The sequence below is a fragment of the Cryptomeria japonica genome, chromosome 8, assembly GCF_030272615.1.
Source record: "Cryptomeria japonica chromosome 8, Sugi_1.0, whole genome shotgun sequence".
NCBI lineage: Eukaryota > Viridiplantae > Streptophyta > Pinopsida > Cupressales > Cupressaceae > Cryptomeria > Cryptomeria japonica.
The window spans coordinates 648,498,700-648,519,409 of record NC_081412.1 but is presented as its reverse complement, the minus strand read 5'-3'; positions in this window follow the sequence as shown (position 1 = coordinate 648,519,409).

The window sequence follows — 20,710 nt, the reverse complement described above, 5'->3', positions numbered from 1 at the left end:
AAATCCTGTCGGCCAAGGTGCTGATAAACATCTTTGTCATTGCCGCTGCTAGTGTCTGTGCCTATGCTTGTGCCGATGCCATAAGATTGTTAAGTTTCCATCAATGACAATACCTTCAATCACCAATAATTTCTCATTGGAGTGTGCATTTTCCAACACATGAGTCAAGTGATAATACCATTCCCTAAAAGAAAAAAAATACTTTGACTTTGTTTCATGTAGGACCTTAATTTGAAAGCAATTTTCTTTGAATGTTAATTTTTTTTATTAATGATTCACATCTTATGTATCATGTCATATGAGATCAAGGGATACAAATAATAAGATTGAAATAAATGTCACAAGACTAATGTAGCTTCTTGAATGGTATAGGAGTAACAATAATAGAATTGATTTGAGAAATTTTTCATTTTTCATTTAAAATAAGAAAACTTTTTTTTTTATAATAAATAAGGCTTTGAGTTTTGAAAACTTCTAATGTAATATACATCACATGACTTTCAGATCATATGACCAAAATTTGAATTTAAAAGTTTATTTAGTTATCCTAATTCAATAGATTTCATCATAAACATCAAAACAATAGAGTTGCACCTATGTAACTCAAGTACAATACCATGAAGCTAAAACTAACCTTAAAATAAAATAACTGAAAATTAGAGTTAGGACCAAGAAGTCGACCCAATGGGGCGATTTGAGAATTTTGAGTAGGAAGGAAATGAGCCTTTTTTTTTTCATACAACTTTCTAAGAAGAAAAATCCTTCTCTAGAGAAGGAAGAGGAGTAGTGCTTGTAGAGCCCTCAACATTAACAGAGGAATCAGAAAGGCAAATTTCTGAACCTAGAGAATGACTTGGTAGTCCAAAGAGAGGGAATAAGGCTAGTAATCCAACACGTGCCAAAAGGAGCGAGACCAACACCCACAACAGAATCCATCAAAGAGCAAGGAGAAAGGGCCACTATAAACAAGGCCAATATAAATAGACCAAATAGGGGACATAATGGTAGAGGCCATAAGAGCCTCATCGACAAAAACTACCAGAGTGAGAGTTGTCATTGTAGATGACTATGTCAAGTTCTAAAGGGAGCCCAGAGTATAGTTTAAATCCAGTAGAAATATGTTAAGATGACATTGTATAGAATCTTTCCACTAGGTAGGATATGAGTGAAGTTGAGAACTATGAGGGTAGATAGAGTTAAAGTGCCAAGTTGTAAAGTAGTGTCTACACCTGAACATGATCCCTTCATGGTCCAATGTTTGTCTCCATTATGACGCTCCAACCTCAATAGCGATATCAACAAATACTAGTTTGTAGAGGTCAATATCCATGAAAATTATTGCAAAGGAGGTGTGGGAGAAAAAACTAGTATTAGGGTTAACTTTGATAAAGTGGACCAGCATGATACCAATAGATTGATAAGTGACAATGAGCTAGAGATGAAGATCGAGGTGGGCGATCCTAACCCAAGTAGGTGAGAAATTGATAGGATTTGCAATAGGATTGAACGAGGGTGTCCAAGGCTGAAGAGACAAGGTAGGTGAATCCCATTTACAAACACCCAATGACAAAAAAACATCCCTATCATCCATAGCGTCAAAGAAACAACAAGAATACGAATAAATTTACACTTTAGTTGACAGAAATGGGTTTCAATGTTTGAATGTCTAGGAGTGCAATGCTAGGAGAGATGACCATAGATAGTTAAATCTACCAATCAGTACCAGTTTCTCAAAATAAGAAATGCAGTTCAATACCTCCTTGCGCAACACCAACTTTGAAAGAGAGGAGGCATGCAAAAGGCATTTTGCAAGTTGGGCAAAGGAATTTCCTAAGGGTTTCTAAAATAGAGAATTAATAGAAGTGTTTGCAACAGATGTGAGAGGTAAAAATTTTCTTAGGGTAATAGCATTGAGCTGGAGATGTTCACAATAATTATGAAGATAGGGAAGTCATTTTGGGGAGAGCCATTACCAAGGGAACCATATCTACTAGGAACCAAGGTTAGGAGATGGAGGTTTGAATTTGGAGAAGAGGAGGATGACCAGGAAGCCATTTTTTGACACTATTTTTTTGGTATTTAACAAAATTACTATTAATATATTCTAGTATACCCAAAGTTATAATACCTTAATGAAGAATGATCAAATTAATGTTGTGGATACAATATGAGATGACCTTTCATTAAAATCTGTTACTTACCATAGATAAATAGTTTTCATAAGTCAAATAGTTGGAGAAGATTAATTCATCAAATGTGTTTATAATACTTGCATGTCTAATAATTTAACACATTATCCAAGCAAGGAGATGACAATGACTAAAATTAGTCAACTTTTATATGTTAATGAATTATAAAAATTTTACATAAATAATAATAAGTATTAATAGCTATTTATAAAGGACCCTTTTGGGATCTAGTTCTCGACATAGTACTTGGTCAATCACATAAAAAAATTATAGTAAATATTTTCTTCATTTATTCTTAAGATGGGAAAATAATTATTCAAGTCTCCTAGTCTTTATCCATATTTTGTTTCATTCTAATGTTACAAGTCAACATTTTTTTGATAACTTCTAGCAAGCTTAAAATAGCTACCAAATTAGGTAGAAGAAACTCTAATCTATGAAAGTTGTATAGTGACAAATAGTACATAACATGTTATGCTATACAATTTTTACTCTAACAACATGACTAAATCTATTTATTAAACATTTCCTCTATTTTTTATAGACAAATATTACTCACATGGAAAGTGCAAATAGAATAGTGGTAGATCTAAAGGACCAACTTTTTGCTCTAGGAAAAAGTGTTCTAAAATATGATAATAATATTTATGGGGAGGGAAGTTAACAAATAAGGATTATTTAATGTCAAACACAACCAACTTGTACTCGTAGTAATCAAGGTGAAACCATTTAAAAAAACTAAATAGGTATGTTGATTCTATATCTCATTTGAATGTTTTTATTGCTATCTTATAAATTACATCAAGGTTTTAGATAGAATTATTAAAGAAGGAATCAGGATGATGATTTTACTTCTTAAATAATTATTCATAGATAACTACCTTACAATCTCAATATACATTGTTTTCTTCTAAATTTTATTATATAATGTATGCTTATTTTGAAGAGTGTTATTGATAAATGATTGAAAGATTTGGTTTGTTTATTCATAGTTCAGGTAGGATATAATATTTCCTATTATTATCTAATTCTTGGAGATAATTGATATTGGTATTTGTTCCCTAGGAGTATTTGTCTATATGTCTTGATTTTTTGGCTTTGAATTAAGAACTCTAGACTTCAAGGGCCTAGAGATTAATATTTTTTTATTTTTAGTTTGTGTTATAAATGAATCAAATTATTATTAAATAAGAAATTTATAGATTATACTACAATTCTTAAAAAAACATTAAATATATTGAATTCAAGTTAACCTTTATTTTAATACAAATTAGTGATAGACTTATAAAGCACTGAGAGGGGGGGGGGGGTGAATCAGTGATAGTGAAAACAATACCACTTTAAACATTGACCGGTTGAGATACTTAACAAGTTTACTAAACACTATGCACGCAATCCAAAATGATATTAAAGCATCCACAATAAGTAAAGAATCCACCATAACACAAGTGTTTATATGTGAAAAACCCAAATGGGAAAAACCACAGTGAGATGGGACTCACAAGTTATCTATCTGCAATAATAGGTAACTGACCGGTTAAGGTCTACAAAAGTGCTCTGCTAGGAGCGAATCCTGTTAAAGATCCCAAAGCTCTGTTAGGAGCTATACCCTGTTAAAGGTAGTACCCTGCTAGGAGTAACCTCGGTAGAGGATTTCAGAATCCAAACTAATGGATCACCTTGTTAAAGGATTTGTATAATGAATCTTGTTAGAGATTACCCGGCTAGGGGATTTGACTGTTGTAGTGATTAGAAAACAACAGGTGGTGTGATCTAGAAGTAGAAAAACTTGCTTGAATAGATCCTCTTATCCTCACTTAAAACTACATCACCAACATATTCTGCAATGCCTTAAACAACTTAACACTTCTATCTTCGCATATATCATATCATAAAAATAGTCCATCATAAAGTCATTATACAGACATTTAGATTTCATGTCAGCTTAGAAATCATATCACAATTTCGCTAGGTGCAGTGTATCTGGAAAATCTAACATAACTCATCACAAATGATCACCAAAATTTGTTGGTTAAGGGTAACTCATCACGCTCGGTGATAACTCATCGTGATAACTCATCACACAATCAATGAATACCAGTTGGAACATCGGTACCGGTACGAGTTAACCACTTTCAACATGTAAACTGATTATCCTCCATCTGCTTCTTTGATGGTTTTCATTGAATCTCCAAGTTGGTGTCAAGTCATTTCCTGCATATACCAGTTGTCAACATGTATCGGTTGACACTCTCTAAACCATCATAAACTAAACATCCAATACTGGTTGCAATACAAGTAACTTTTAGAAGTAATATCAATTTGTCTAAGATTACAATGACAATGTGAACATATGTGTGTGTACATGTTCCATCAATGACAACATATGAAGTCATTCATTACAATCATCATCAAGCCAACAATATCCCCCTTTGGCATTGATGGAAACACTTAGAAATTTTTACAACTTTACAACTAAGTGTGCTTACAAAAAAAATACGCATATTTCAACCCCCCCTTAACAATACATACAAAATTTTCACAACACACATACATATTTCTACTCCCCCTTTGACAACGATGCCAAATTGAAAAGTAAAATACATATATATAACAAAATTTGCATCAAAAGTTTACATATACAAAAATGTAAAAGTCTTTATCAAGGAGTGTTCACTTCGATTTCAAAAAAATATTACTAAAAGTAAGCTTCATTTGAGAAAAATCATTTTCCCATGTTAACAATAAGGTTTCAATAATCCCAATGGTTGTCATGACCTATGCAAAAAATTATTCCATTGCAACAATTGTACTCATCTCTGGGGTAGCTAAAACCACTTCTGCATTCTTATAAGCTCATGCAAGATGTCCACTTTGGGTCTTAATAAGTTCTTTAACTCCTTTAGGGATTGGGGTCTCTTTGTGGTGCAGCACACCTAACACTCCAAGCATGCAATTTTGGTTTCTTCTAAGTTTTTGTTTTGTCTCTCATGATGTAATAATGTAACAACCATTTGGGACTCAGTAGAGTCATGTTAGAGTTGTCCAAGCTTTTTGTTGTGTCATTTGTGTTCAGGATGCTATCAACCTAGGAAGTTGTAATGCTAATGTTGATCACAAGAGTAGTACTCTAGATCATTGTCATCATGTAATAGGGGTCTATTGTATTTTTTTTAGATCTTTTAGGATGCTTGAGGGGCTTTGGAAGCCTTGGAATGCACTTGAATTCAAAGTTGCATCTCAAGTGACAAAAAATGTAAAAGTTGCTGAGCAAAATTTTGCAACATTTTCCAAAAGTTGCATTTTTGGATGTTCGCATTGAAAAGTTGGTTCAACCAATGGAATAATGGGCATATAAGCCCAAAAAACTTCATTGTATGTGTTGGAGGATTGAGAATGCAAAAACAAGTTTTTGAGTTGTAAGGAAATCTTGTTTTCTTCACCATTTTGACAGTTTTTGTTTGTTTTTGTTGCATTGGACGACCCAGTACGACCTTGAAATAGAGAATTACTTGCAGGTGATGAAATTTTATTGAATCTACTTTTCAATAATGTATATTAGCAACTCTAATTATGTCTGGTTGCATAGATCTACTCCATTCTCTGGGACTACATGTAAAATGCTTGCAAAGTAGGGTTTAAGGGGAAAATGACTCTAACTTGAGCATCCATTGATGGCACCAGTTCAAATCAAGTGGAATGATAGGTTAGGGTATGTACATATGCCTAGAGTAGGTTTTTAGGTTTTTACAGGCCTTTGTGGAGGAGCTACAATGAAACCCTAGGCTCACTGCTAGAAGTTAGTGAGTTAGGACAACAAAAGATGTGCAAATTCTGAGCACATGTGGATTGGTAAAAGAAAAATAGACCCATGTTTAGAAATCCCTATGAATGCCCTTAAAGAATCCTCAATTTATTTGAGTAGGTCTTTTGACTGGTGAAGGTTTTAAATAACAAGTTTGTAAGTCAGTCGAGTAGGCCAAAACCATTGAAATTAGGATAGATTTGGTTCCCATATGTGTACAGCGAACCCAAATGAAAATTTGCAATATTTTTTGTAGCCTTGGAAAGGGTATCCAAATCTATAGTTTATTTGTGGCCTTATTTGGGAAGTTTTGAAACTAAGTCCTTAAAACTGCCAAGGGAGGGCTAATTGTATTAGGCCTATTTGAGCCTGGTGTAGACAAAGAGAGGTTAGGAAAGCTTGGTAATAGGTGTGAAGATACACAAACCTCTAAAAGACTTCAAAGACACTAAGTAGATGCATTTTGAACCCATCGAATTATTTGGTGTGTTGTGATCCTTGCAGAAGTTGTTGGAGCCTTAAGAGTGGTGTGAAGTGATTGAGGTGACAACCTCAATAGGAAGAGTTGATTGAAAGAGATTAGTGGCTATACCTTGGAGGCAAGACAAAGTGGATCAGACCTTGGAGGTATAGATATAAAAACACCAACCAACTACCATTGGATGGGCTTGAGGAGTTAGAGGGTTGAGTAAGACAAGAAACCAAGAAGGTGAATAGGATTAGTTCCAAGACTTTGTGCATCAGAGTGGTATCAGAGCCACCCTTTTAAACTTTGGTGTATTTGAGACTATGAAGAATTAGAATAAATTTCAATACCTCCAAAGGTAATGACTCCAGAAACCATACGGAAGATGGTGGCAGAGATGAGAGAAGGATTGAAGGATCAAGAAGGAAGTAAAGGAACCAGAGATGTTAATAAGGAGAAGGGGAAGGTTAAGATAGAATGGGGAGATAAGGCAGATGAAGAAGTTGAAGATGGGGAGGACCATACAATAGTAGCAATGCCCCAAGACCAAAAGCTATTCTTCGATGCAGTCAAGTCCATCTCCAAAGATAATTTGGATGGATTACCCACCTATGAAGGAAATATCAATGAAGAAGAGTTGCTAGATTGGATAGAGACCCTAAATAATCATTTTGATTATAAGGAGGTAGCAAAGGAGAAAAGAGTAAATGTGGCCAAATCAAGATTGAGGGGATCAAGCCTAGTTTGGTGGAACATGATGCAAGAAGGAAGGCTACAAGAAGGTAAGAAGAAGATAACTTCATGGGAGCATATGAAGATAAGGCTTAAGGCTCAATTCCTACTAGGGGATTATGAAGTTCAAATCCACAAGAGACTACAAAATTTGAAACAGAGGGAACTAGATGTCAATGCATACATTGAGTAATTCCACAAACTCAATTTGAGGGCTAAGAAGAATGAGAATGAAGTGGATAAATTGGAAAGGTACATGAATGGACTTAGGCAAAACATACAAGATGAAATAAGAATCCTCACACCAGACACTATCCATGTGTTTTTAGTTGGTATTAAGGGTAGAGGAAAATATAAAGAGGAGAAATGAGCAAAATCAGAAACATAGAGGTGGTAAAAATTTTAGAGGTAGAGGAACTTTTGGCAGAGGGCAAAGTGCTCCAAGAAATGAAGAGCAGCAAAATGAAGAAGGAAGTGGGGTCTCACAAAGAGGAACATTTAGAGGATCCTTTAGAGGAAAGAGAAATTTTAGGTGAAGGTTTGGAAACTTAGGTAGAGGAAATACAGTCTTTAGCGGTAGGTGTTATCACTGCAATCAAGTTGGACATACCATGAGTAGGTGCTCGGGGAAAGCCTCAAGTTCAAAAAGCTCATACATGGGTGAAAGAAGGACTCAATTAGTGCAAGAGGAGGATACTCAGAGTGTGACTTATCCAATCAGTAAGGTAGGGCCAGTGACAAATGGAGAAAATCTGATGATGAGAAGAACAATGCTCAAGATACCCCAAGCTCAAGAGCCACCATAGAGGAAAACATTATTTAGGACCACTTGTAAGTCACATGGGAAAATTTGTAAGGTGATTGTGGATTCAAGTTCTATAGAGAACATTATCTTAGTTGAAATGGTGGATAAGCTCAAAATAAAAATACTACCACATCTCACTGCCTATAAGGTGTCATGGCTCAACCGGGGTCAACATGTATTAGTTGATGAACAAGCATGAGTGGAATTTGAAATTGGTGAGTATAAAGACAAACTTCTATGTGACATATTGCCTATTGATGCTTGTAACCTACTTTTGGGTCGTCCATGGCAATATGATGTGAGAGCTTGCCATGATGGAGAAAAGAACAGTTATCTAATCACCAAGAATGGTAAGAAGTACCAAATGGATCCATTACCTAATCTAAAGGAGGAAAAGAAAGTAGGATCAAGTGTGATGCTGATGAGAGGTAACTAGTTCCTTAAGGTGTTAAAGAAAGAAGGTCATCAGGGCCATGCTATAGTGTTGAAGCCTAAATATGAAGCTAAGGCAGATCCAACGGGTGAAGTGATCAAGAAGTGCAAGGGATACCAAAGAAATATGAAGAAGTAAAAGGAGATGATATGCTTAATTCTTGGCCTCCACTGAGAGATGTAAATCACCAAATAGACTTGATACCAGGGGCAAATCTGCCTAACATATTTGCTTATAAAATGAAACCTAGTCAAAATGAAGAGATCGCCAAACAAGTGCAAGAATTCTTAGACAAAGGGTTTATCAAAAAGAGTTTGAGTCTATGTGTTGTACCTACTATGATAGTTCCTAAAAAAGGAGGAAAATGGAGGATGTGCACTGACTCAAGAGGAATAAATAAGATCACTATAAGGTACTGGTTTCCCATGCCAAGAATTAGGGACCTATTGGACAATCTAGGAGGTGCAAGCTACTTTAGAAAGTGGACTTGAAATTTGGTTATCATCAAATAAGAATCAAACCTGGTGATGAATGAGAAACAACCAATTCAGGCCTACATGAGTGGTTGGTGATGCCTTTTGGTCTCACCAATGCACCTAGTACCTTCCAAAGGATCATGAATGAAGTCTTAGTTGAGTTTATTGGTAGATTTTCTATTGTGTATCTTGATGACATTTTGGTCTTCAGGAGGTCCAAGGAGGAACACCTCAAGCATGTAGAGATGGTCCTGAAGAAGTTGAAGGAGGCTCAACTCAAAATAAACCTTGAAAAATATGAGTTTTTGAAAACAGAGTTAGTTTACCTTGGTTTTGTTATTTGACAAGGTTGTTTAAAGATGGATCCAAGTAAAGTAGAAGCAATACTTAATTGGCCTACACCTAGGGGCATAAGTGATGTTAGAATTTTTCGTGCAATGACATCTTTTTATAGGAAGTTTGTGAGAAACTTTAGCCATGTTTGTGGTCCTATACTCAACACCATTAAAGGAGGGATTAAATGTCACTTTAATTGGAAAGAGGAAGCCAATAAGGTGTTTGAAATGTTGAAAGCAAAGAGAGTAGAGATGCCAGCCCCTAGATTGCCTGATTTCAATCAATTGTTTATAGTAGAATGTGATGCTAGCCAAAGGGCAATAGGAGTAGTTTTAAGCCAAGAAGGACATCCTATAGCATTCTTCTCAGAGAAGTTAAATGAATCTAAGCAAAGATACTCCACATATGACTTGGAGTTGTATGCCATGGTACAAGCATTGAAGAAGTGGCATCATTACTAGCTGCCCAAAGAGTTTGTAGTTTTCACTGACAACCATGCCCTTAGTTTCTTCAATGGGAAAGAGAAGTTGAACCAGAGACACCTAAATTTGGTTGATTACCTACAATCCTATACCTTCACTATTAAGCACAAAAAGGGCACAACAAATAAGGTAGCTGATACATTAAGTAGGAGAGTCATGACTATACAGGAGATATTGTTGGTATTTTGATGATGTTTAGTTGTGATTGTCATTGATGGACACACACTTATTTAATGAATGAGTTATTCTCCACCGGTAATATGTGTTGTATTATTCAAACCGGTATTATATGCCATTGTATGTATAGTCTTTGTTTATAGAAGACTATCGCTATTTTGCAGAAGATGCTTACTGGTCAAAGCATGACTGAAGACCTCAAGCGGTATGAAGACCCCTTGCAGCAGTTAATCTTTTTTATCAGAACACTATGTTCCAGTTTACCAGTCATTGGTTATTAATCGGTAATAGGTATACTATATTAAACCGGTAAAAATTGTAAAGTGTGATGAGTTATCATCCACGAACACTTTGGTGGTGTTTTTGTGTCATGTTAGCAAATGTGTCTAGATGCTCTAAAACTAGGAAATTGTAATCCACTCTCATTGGACCAACATGTAATCAACTTCCTATTTAAGGACATCATGTCTAGGGTTTTAATGTGTGTGGGTGTGTATGTGTGTTGAAAAGTGAAGTTATAGAAGCATCGTGCGATAGAAATTGAACATGCATAGGATAGAAGATTGATGTAATGTTGCAATGCATTAACAAAGAGTAGTCAAGGATCTAATGAAGCATTCTATGCTGCTTTCTAGATCATTCACTTGTTGATTAGTAATCTCCTCAACAAGTCTGAAACCCTTAACCGGGTAGGCCCAGTCAAGCTTATTGTAAATCCTCTAACAAGGTGGTTCATAGTTGTGGATTTGAAATCCTTTAACAGGGTAGTCTTTAAAATGACTTATCTCCTCATAGAGATCTAGATTCCTAACAGGATCTATTCTGGTGAAGAACATTGTAAGGCCTTAACCGGTCTAATTGCTATTCTACAGATAGTTGACTTGTGAGTTTTACTCACTATGGTTTTTACCATCTAGGTTTCCACTTCAAAATATCTCATGTTATGGTGATTGGGCTTATGTGGGTGAATGCTTTATTTGCTATTTGGCTTATCTATGTTTTAACTGGTTTGTTGTTTAAACTACTATACTGGTCTGCAGTAAAATTTCTTAAGAGTTTGGTTAAGTTTTTGGGCATACTAATTCACCCCCCCCCCCCCTCCCCCTCTTAGTATTCATCAATTGGTATCAGAGAAAACCTTTCTCTAAGTCTAACCACTTGAAAGGAAATATGGGGGAATATAGCATGAGGAAACTCACTCAACATTTGGTTGAGTCTGAGAGAGCCTATGATGAACTTAAGGTCAATTATAAACCCTCTTTAGCCAAAAGAAGAGAGCTTTCTGAGCAAATGATGGAAATTACTGAGAACAACTCTTCGGATGAAGCAGAAATGGATGTCCTAGTCCAAGAAGTGGAGAAATTGAATGAGTCCAAAACTCACCTAAGGAGGGAGCTAGAAGGATTGACTATCAGAATGAGTCATGAGCTAGAAAATAGAAGAAAAGCTAAAGATCTAGTGAAGGACAAGGAGCATGCGATCTTTAAGTTAAACCAGGAAATTGGTACCATTACCGCTTATCTGCAAGAGGTTAAGGCAGATAAAGAAGAAATGCAAATAAAACTTAATGCAGCCATTTCTCATAATGAAACCTTTATGAAGACCAATGATGCTCTTTCCAAGGAACTTGCTGAGACAAAAGAGATACTTGCAAAGTTCAACAAGAGTGCTACGAAGTTGGACCAAAATCTAGAATCAATGAAGCCATCAAAGGATACCTCTGGACTTGGTTTCTCTACATATGAGGAAGGTGAAACCTCTAGAACCAAGACTAATACACCAAAGGAGAAATTGACACCTAAGATGAACCGAAGAAAAGGTAAGCCAAAGTTCAAACCCGTATGCTTTAATTGCCATAAGGAAGAACATACTGCGAATGTATGTAGGAGAAAGGGTTATAATAATTTCCCTTACATGCAAAACAATATGTATAACCACAAGGCTAGAATTGGTAGATTTAATGGTCATTTTTATGCATGCAACAAGATTGGGCATAGATCTTTTGAGTGTAGATCAGTTATGAACAACCTTGGAAGTTATGCACCAAGATATAAATGAGTTGTCCCAGAACCTCCTATTAAGTGGAACCCAAACCGGTACAATGGTTATGGAGTGGTAAACAATTGGAGAGAAACTTGTTTGATCTATTGTGGTAGTGGTCACACAACCGCAACATTGAAGAGGAAGAATGTAAATGTGAACACCGGACCATGCGGAGAACCTGGTATGGTATGCTATCATTGTCAAAAACTAGGAGATATTGCTAGAACATGCAAACTAAAAAAAAATCCATCAGGAGATATACCAGTCGACCCAGAAGAAAAGGTAGATGTTAAATCCATTCAGATAGATATGAATAAAACTTGGAAGAAGAAGTCTGAAGAGATGCCACAAGATGTACCCATTCCTGCACCAAGTGTGGAGACCTCTAAACCGACAAATTAGACTTCGAAAAGCTTAAGGGGGAAAATATCGGTAACAATTTTTCAGACCCCTGGTGTATATCAGTAAAGTTATTTTATCGATATTGGTTACCTCTCAACCGATAGAAGAAATAAAGTGGTAAAGTTAGGGTTTGTATCCTATCAGTGATGCATTTATTATGGTAGGTAGGAGCATGTTTAAAAGTGACTCTTCTCATCATTTTAACTTACCTATTTTTTAAAGAAGAATTTTTCTAGCTTAAGCAGCGTAACAAGAGAGATTCATTTTGCATTCAAAAGAATCCAAAAAAAAATCTAGCACAAGATTTTGCAACCATTTCAAGATATCAGTGTGGAAGTCAGATCGGTAAACCAAGCTTTTGGAGAAGTGTGTTGTGCTCGACATTGGCGAACCCTAGTTTGAATTTGACATTTGCGAACCCTAGTTCGAAGTGAAAAGGTATTTTTCATCATATGACTCTCATCATTTGAAATTATTTAATCATGGCTTATGCATCCAAAGCCTCTTCTAGTTCTTTTGCACCTGAGGAGTCATTTGAATCCCTTAGGAAGAAGGTGAAATATAATGCCCTATCCCAAATTCCTGCTGAAGTTATTGTTGAAGGCGATGTTTCTAGTTATATTGATTGTAGACTGGAAGACCTAGGGTCTCTAGTGATTCACTCCCAGTTGAGTTTATTCTGTGGAGATGATAAGAAGATAAACCAGAATATAGTATGATCGAGAAGAAGAAATTTCACAATGCAGTGTATTTTCTCAAATAATTCACAGATGATCACATAAGAATCATTCTCAGCAGGATTCATGGTGACAATATGTATCTTGAGAGAACCCATGGTATCACACTGAAGGAAATCCATGTCGTGAACGGTTTTTGCAATGTTGGAGAAGTCCATGTTCTTCGCAAGATCACCAAATCCAAAGTGACAGAGCTCACCAGTTCTATGAATGACAAGCGGGAAATGACTGTTAACACCATAAGAGATGACTTGGTGAAGTATGTGTGCATGGTGATCGGTTACAGAGTATTCTATGCTAGCAGAATGAACTTTGTTCCTATAGTTGTGCTACATGCCACTTATCGGATGATCAAGAATGATGCTGAGTATGACTTGTGTACCTGTATGCAAAATTAACCCATGGAGAATTTGAAATATATTAAAGAGGATAATTCTCTAAGATTCAAATTTGGTCAACTATTGGTTGGATTATTTTTCTACTTTCAAGGGTATTTTCTAGGAGTTGGTGAGGTTTAATGGTCAAGTTACTTACCAGTTTCAAGGCAAATCGAGGAGGTCTGCAAGCAGTAGGACCTACTTATTCAGAGACTCTAAATAGGTATTTTGACGAGTTTAAATTGAAGATTATCTAGAGAGTAAGAATATTAGGTGAACTGGTCAAGAAGTATGAAGATGACATTTGTTTCATGATCAAGGTTGATCACTGCATAATGGAAGCGGTTGAGCGCAGAGAAGAGGAAGTTGAGCCTATGGGCTATGAAGTGGTGAATGATATAGTTACTGGGTATGCCTCTACCCTACTTGCTTCACCACTAGATCCAAAGAAGAAAAGGACTGGTACTTACTTAGAGAGGATCAAACCTACTGAAGTACTGAAGCAGAAGAAGAGGAAAGTTGTGCCATCAACATCGGCACTAGTTACATCTGTTGCCAGTCCTAAAGTGGCCAAGTGGTCACCAACCAAAAAGAAACTGGAGGCTATTCCACCAAAGGTATTTGAAAGGAAGAGGAAAACCAAGAACAAAGCACAGGATTCAGAAGACTCTTAATCAAAAGAAGAAATAAAGAAGATGAGGCAACCGGTTAAGACGACCAAGCTTACTGGTAATGTATCTACAACTTCTGCACCAATAAAGATAGATATTTCTTCTTACAAGCCTATGACACATTGTCGAAGGACCATAAAGAATATTAGAAGGAAAGTTCTTGATGATTTAAAAGAATATTTTGATGATTTCAATGATACTGAAAAGGAGGATGTTGAACAAGAAATTAAATATTTATGTGATAATGATCAGTCACCTACCGATATTAAATCAGTTACTTCTAAATCTTTGGATGATTCATTGGACAATAAATGGCGCATTGCCATTGAAAAGGAACAAGAAATCAAAGAGAAAATTTTTGCTCAATATTTTCTAGATGCCTCTAATTTAGAATTTTTTGATATTATTAATCAATTCAAAGGAATCTTTTTAATGAGAAGATGAAGACTTCAGCTACTCGGAGGAAAAATTCATGAAGTGGAAAAAGACACTCATCTGTGAGCTCAAGAAGTTGTCTAGATGAAAAAGGTCTCTGATGCTAATAGACAAGCTAACGAAATTGTTCCTATTAATGTAGATTCATTAGATGATGCACCGGTGAATAGTGCATTTAACATTCAAGCAGAGAAATAAAAGAAGGAAGAAGAAGAAAAGAGGAAAGTAGAGAAAGGAAAGGAGGAAGAAGAGAAGAAGAAAGCGGAGAAAGAAAAGAAGGATAAGGAGGAAGAAGAGAAGAAGAAGGAAGAAGAGAGGAAGAAAGATGAAGAGAAGAAGAGTGAAGAGAAAGAGAAACATGAGAAAGAAAGAGCGAAGAAAGAAAAAGAAGACAAAGAGAGAGAGGAAATGGAGAAAGAAGAGAAGAAGATAGCAGAGAGGGAAGAAGAGAAGAAGAGAGCAGAGAAAGAAGAAGAGAAGAGAGGAGTGGAGAAGGAGAAAGAGGAGAAAGAAAATGCTGAAAAGGAGGCCAAGGAAAAAGAAGAGAGGGAGAAGAGGAAACAAGAGGAGAACAAATCAAATGGAGGACTGACTCCTAAGGCAACTGGCGATCAAACCAAATAGGTTGATCCCATCGGTCACACCGATTTGATTCTTGCATGTCTTACCCAATCAGTCGATGAAAATGATCTACTGAGGAGCATTCATCTAGCTCAAGATAGATTGGAAGAATTAAGGAAAAAGAAAGAACGGGATGTCATTCATTTTGCTGTTGACACTTTTTCCAATCTAAATCTTGGTACTAACCTCCCCAAAGTCAATTCCTTGTTGGCCAAGCTAAAAATATTATGCACAATAGTGGATGATCAGGTTCAATCACTAGAAGATGTTTCCCAGGCTACTGCAAAGAAAAAACATGAAAAGGAAGTGAATGTTGCACTGGTGAAAAAAATTGAGGAGGATAGAACCAAGTTGATCCACCAAAAAGATGATATCAGTCTAGCAATGGCTGAAGGACAAATTATTTTGAGCAAGATATGCAAGCCTGATCTATTCTATGATGATGATTTGAAGAAGAAAGGTCAACTCCAATCGAAACTGAAGTAGTATGTCGAGACCTTCAAAGTACCATGTGAATCTTTCAGAGTGTATGGGCAGACCATTCAGAATGACCGTGTTATCACTATTTTGACTATTGGGTGATTTTTTTCTCTAATCCGCTAAAATCTACAAAATTGTGCTTAGTACTTCATTTTTCCTTTGAGGGTTATTGGTTTAAGGGTTTAAGGTTTGTGCAATTTACCCTTTTCTATCTTTAAATCCCTATTTTCTATTTCCTTGTTTCTTTTTCCACTTAAGGGGAAGGGTCGGTCCATCGTGAGGAGAGGTTCCCCCTTTTAGTTTTGCCTTAGGTGGGTCTTTAATAATGTTTTAATTTTTTTCCTTCTCCTAAGTTTTTATTTCTTTGTCAGGCTTTGTAAAGATTGTGCAAGTTCTAATTGATCCAACGGTGCGCGTGATCTCGCAAAGGGAAGATGTGTGAAATTTACCTTTCACAAAGTGGCGAAAAGGTGGCAGGCTTGGGTAAAGCGGTCGCAAGGAAGGCTAAAGGACAAATATCTTCTAGTAGATCTAATGGTCCAGGTTGTTTCGCAATGAAAAGATGGGTGAGGTTTATCCTTCGTGAAGTAGCGAAAGATTGGTGGGCTCGACAGGTAAGCTAAAGAATGAGTTAAGAATCATGCATCTTGTTCATGATCTAGTGGTAAGCATTATTTTTCATGGAAAATTTATGTGAAGTTTACCTTTCATGAAGTAGAGAAAGGGCAGTGGGCCCAGTGAAAGGGTGGCATACAGGATAAAAGAAGTGCATTTCTGGGAAGATCCAACGGTGCACGTTGTTTAACAACCCAAAGAAACATAAAGTTTACTCTTTGCGAAATAGCGAAAAGGAGTTGGCGGTTACGTGGCGGATGAGGTGGCAATATAGCTAGATGTCTGGCTAAGGCAAAAGGTGATCTGTCAGTTGGACACATGGCTCTGAATGGATCGTGAGGGGCCCATTTGATTAAGTGGTAATATTGATGAAATCCATGGCTAGATAAGACACATGGTGGTTCAGATGTGGAGACCGATAGAGTTCTTGAGCGAATCAATGGCCAACACGTGGGGGCTATTTTCTGGAAATTAGTAGGACAAGTGGATTCTGTGTAGAGGGCCCACTTTGAAGGTTAAAGGAGTTAAAAGTTGCGCATCTCAAAATTGATCCAATGATGCATGTTGTTTCGCATTGTGAAGATGTGAGGTGATTAACCTTTGTGAAATAGTGAAAACCATTAGCGGTGACGGTTTCATGAGGTTAGTTAAATAGACTAGCAGTCACCGTAGAGAATAACGATCAAGCAGATGGTAGAAGATTCAATGGTTAGCATTGTTTCCCATGGAAAAGATGCATGAGATTTATGCTTCACGAAATAGCGAAAGGAAGACGGGGCCCATTTCTAAGCAGGATGACCCAGGTAAGGTAAAGAACGTGCATGTTTTTTAGGATCCGATGGACATCATTATTTTGCAATGAAAAGATGCGAGGTTTTTATCTTTCATGAAACAGCGAAAAGGCAAGACACTTAGAAAATTCTTTGTTGTCCATTGGAGCCATTTTTCGAATTCAATCGTGAATTGACTGCTAAATCATGTGGCTTAATCTTTCTATTCAATGCTCAGTTGTCATAATAAGCTTCACATCAGCTGAAACCTTGGCATCATTTTGAAAAGTCTTGCAAAGGAACCGGTGCACAGAGCAAATTTCTTTAGGCAACAAGTAAGTTTTGCATATTGCTTGAGAGTTATAGTTTGAACTGATATCACTGGGTGCTTGATTTCTCAGAGGTTTGTTTAAGTTTTAATTGAAATAACTGTAATCCCGAGATGGCACCACGAAGAGATTTCATAGGGAAGGTTAATTACCTAGAGAGAGCCATTTGTGATGAATTTTTAGAACAATTAACTATGTCTACTAATGTTGCAGATGTCTACTAATGTTGCAGCTAAAATGAAAGAATTAGTGCCCAAGGCTCCCTGTCTAAGAATTGGCAATGGTTTGTATGACAAAGGGAACTAGTTAAGGAATTCATAGATACGGATATCAAGTCTGGGACTCTTCAAAGTGGGATTTGGCCAAAGAAATTTTCTTGCTCCAATGAATAGTATATGGGATTTAGATGTTGGAAAGTTCATAGTCCTTGGGGTTTTCATGGATGTGGACCTGTTAACCCAAATTGCAAATAACTATGATCATATTGCTAGGTGTGTCAGAAATGTAAATGGGGGATCTTTAATTGAGATAAATAATGATGATTTTAGGAAAGTGTCCAGACTCAGTGAGGTGTCAAATTATTTAGAGCCCATCAATTTTGAAATACTTGCACAGGTCTATAATGTGCAGAGAGATCACCTTAGGAGTGGCCCTTTGAAAGAATTTTTTGTCAAAATAAGAGGACTGATTGTTGTAGGCCCTAGAACCATGGAACCTTTCTCTCTAAATCTATTTACTTTGAGGGCTAAAGGTATGTATTGGTCTCTATGTCATATTTTTGGGGAAGATGCTAAAACAACCATGCCAACCCACTATATGCTCATGTTCGCACAAATTTTGAACCCATCTCTGGTAGTAACTTTTGACTTTGTACCTTATCTCACTGATGTCATTCATGAAGGGTTGATGGGAATAAAAAATGCTAAGGTAGATAGACCTTTTTGATGGTATTCTCTTCTTATGCACATGTTTTTATTCAAAGGCGTTGATTATTTTGCTAATGAAATGGACCTGATTAAGGAAAAGGATGATGAGGAGATGCTTGTTCAATTATGGAGCATGATTTTATCTTGGGATAGAGAGGATGCGGGTTATTTGAAGTTTGATAGATGTTTTGCATCTAGGCTTATGACCCTCTTGTGCCCACAAAACCATAGAATTCCTAAAGCTCTCCTGGAATTCCTTAGGCCTAAGAAATTTGCTCAAGATATTAAAAGTGTTCACAACTGGGGTGATATATACTTGTACCATGTCTCTACTGTGTTTAGAGTTTATGGTTTCAGAGGAACTCCATATTTGCTCCCCTATCAAATCCCATTGAAGATAGGAATTGCAGAGGTCTTGAGGCAAATCGAAGGTTTGCAAGAAGCAAAATTAACAAATAGGGGGAAAGGGACAATTTTCCCAGCTGTCACCATTGCACATCAATTTGTAATCACCAAGGGTGGCTGGAAATATTTTGACAATTTCTTTGAGCCATACAGGTTGTCTACTACAGTGTCAAGGTTTGTTGACCCTGAAGACTTCTTTAATGGTATGCTCAAGAAGAGAGCCGTATGTAAAGGAAGACCACACTAGTTCCATTTTCCTAAGGATTTGATCAGAAATGAATTGAACCTAGATGAATAGGAATTGAGAAAGGAAAAATGGATAGCATATAATAGGGCTCTTGATTTTATCCACCAATTTGATATTGGTTATGACCCTTTGTCTAGTTTTACTCCCTTTGAGGAGAAGGCTAATTTCTTGATACTTTATTTTGAAGATTTAATGTAGACCTTAAAGGAGAAAAGGGAAGTTATATTGAAAAATGATCCTGAAAATGCTAAGTTGGTTCTAGCCAAGCCTGCCTTTGCTAAGGCCATCCCTCCAGGTGAATATGTGATGCACAAGAGGCCAAAATACAATGTTCTAGTGCGAGTTAGGGGTGAGCCTTCTACTTCAAAGGGAAAAAGAGAAATAGAAGATGTGGTTGAAATCCAAGATTCCCCTAAAAGGCAAAGGGTGGGAAAAGAGGTACAAAAAGGTGAGCCTTTATACTCTCCATCCCAATCCCCAATCCATGTGGGAGATGAACATGCAGTGGCTGAGCAATTATTATAGTTAAGAAGTCTTGGAGAGATTGCCTGTACTTATGAATAAGTACAAGAAGGGATGCTTGAAGAGCCACCAAGTGCTAAAATGGACTTGACTGCAGAGGAGTTTAAAGGCAAAGAGCTAGACCCTATTATCAAACAGGCCAGTGAGGAATTCCTGGCTGATAATAATTTTGTTACAATAGGATCTTTCATGCAATTTGTTTGGAGACAAAATATAAAACAATTCAAAGCAAGATGTGAGAAAAGGAAAAATGAACAGCCCCACAAAGATGCATCTGTAGTGGAGGAAGAAGTAAAACAATAAATGATGACAAAATTCAAAACCATTACTCTTGAGTAGTGGAGAGAAATGATAGCAAAATCTAGTGTACTAATTCTCCTTGAGTGGGACATAGCAGATGCACTAGTGCTTGAAGCAGTAAGGAAAGAAACAAAGCCCTTGGAATGAGTGACATTTAAAAAGGACCATGTTGCTTTGGTCATGTGGTCTCTAAGGAGGGATGAGAGCAAAAAGAGGAAGGACACTTCAGGGTCTAGCTACCTTGGAGGTATGGTTGTGAAAAGAGTGTAGGACATAGGGGTAGTAGAAGCTACCAAAACAGTTTTGAAATCAACAAAATTCAGTGTGGCAATAGCCAAGAAGGAAGCCAAGGAAAAAGTTGATCTCCAGGTAAAATTAGAGACAATTCTAAAGGCTTATAATGAGGCAAAAGGGGAGATAGCCCATAGGGATAGTATCATCACTAAATTAAAGAATCAATTAGCAAGACAATACCATAAAGGTGAATCTTCTACTTTAATGATTGCCTCCTCTCCAGCAAAACCTCCATCCACCAGCACAATCATTGAATTTCCCCCTTCTCCTATGACTTATGGTTTTCAATCAACTAAGACCATACAAGATGAAGTGGAAAAGTTGAAGCAGGCTCAGGCCCTGTTTCCAAGTAAGTATGAGGAAAAGGTTAGAAGCACAATCTTGAAGTTTGCTGACATAGTAGGAGCTTCTATTGTGTACATTTATATGAAAATAATTTTGAACATGTTGATTGATCTGAAAGAAGACAAGGCTACTTTGGAGCCAATTTTGAATGAGCGGATGCCTAGAGAGGTGGATTTGGAACTTATGTGTTCATCTTATGAAGAGGCAATGGCTGATGCAAATATTAAATCCACTTGTGAGTCAGTGAAAGGCATGACCAGGTTAGTAAAAGGAAGAGCCAGTGTAGAGAG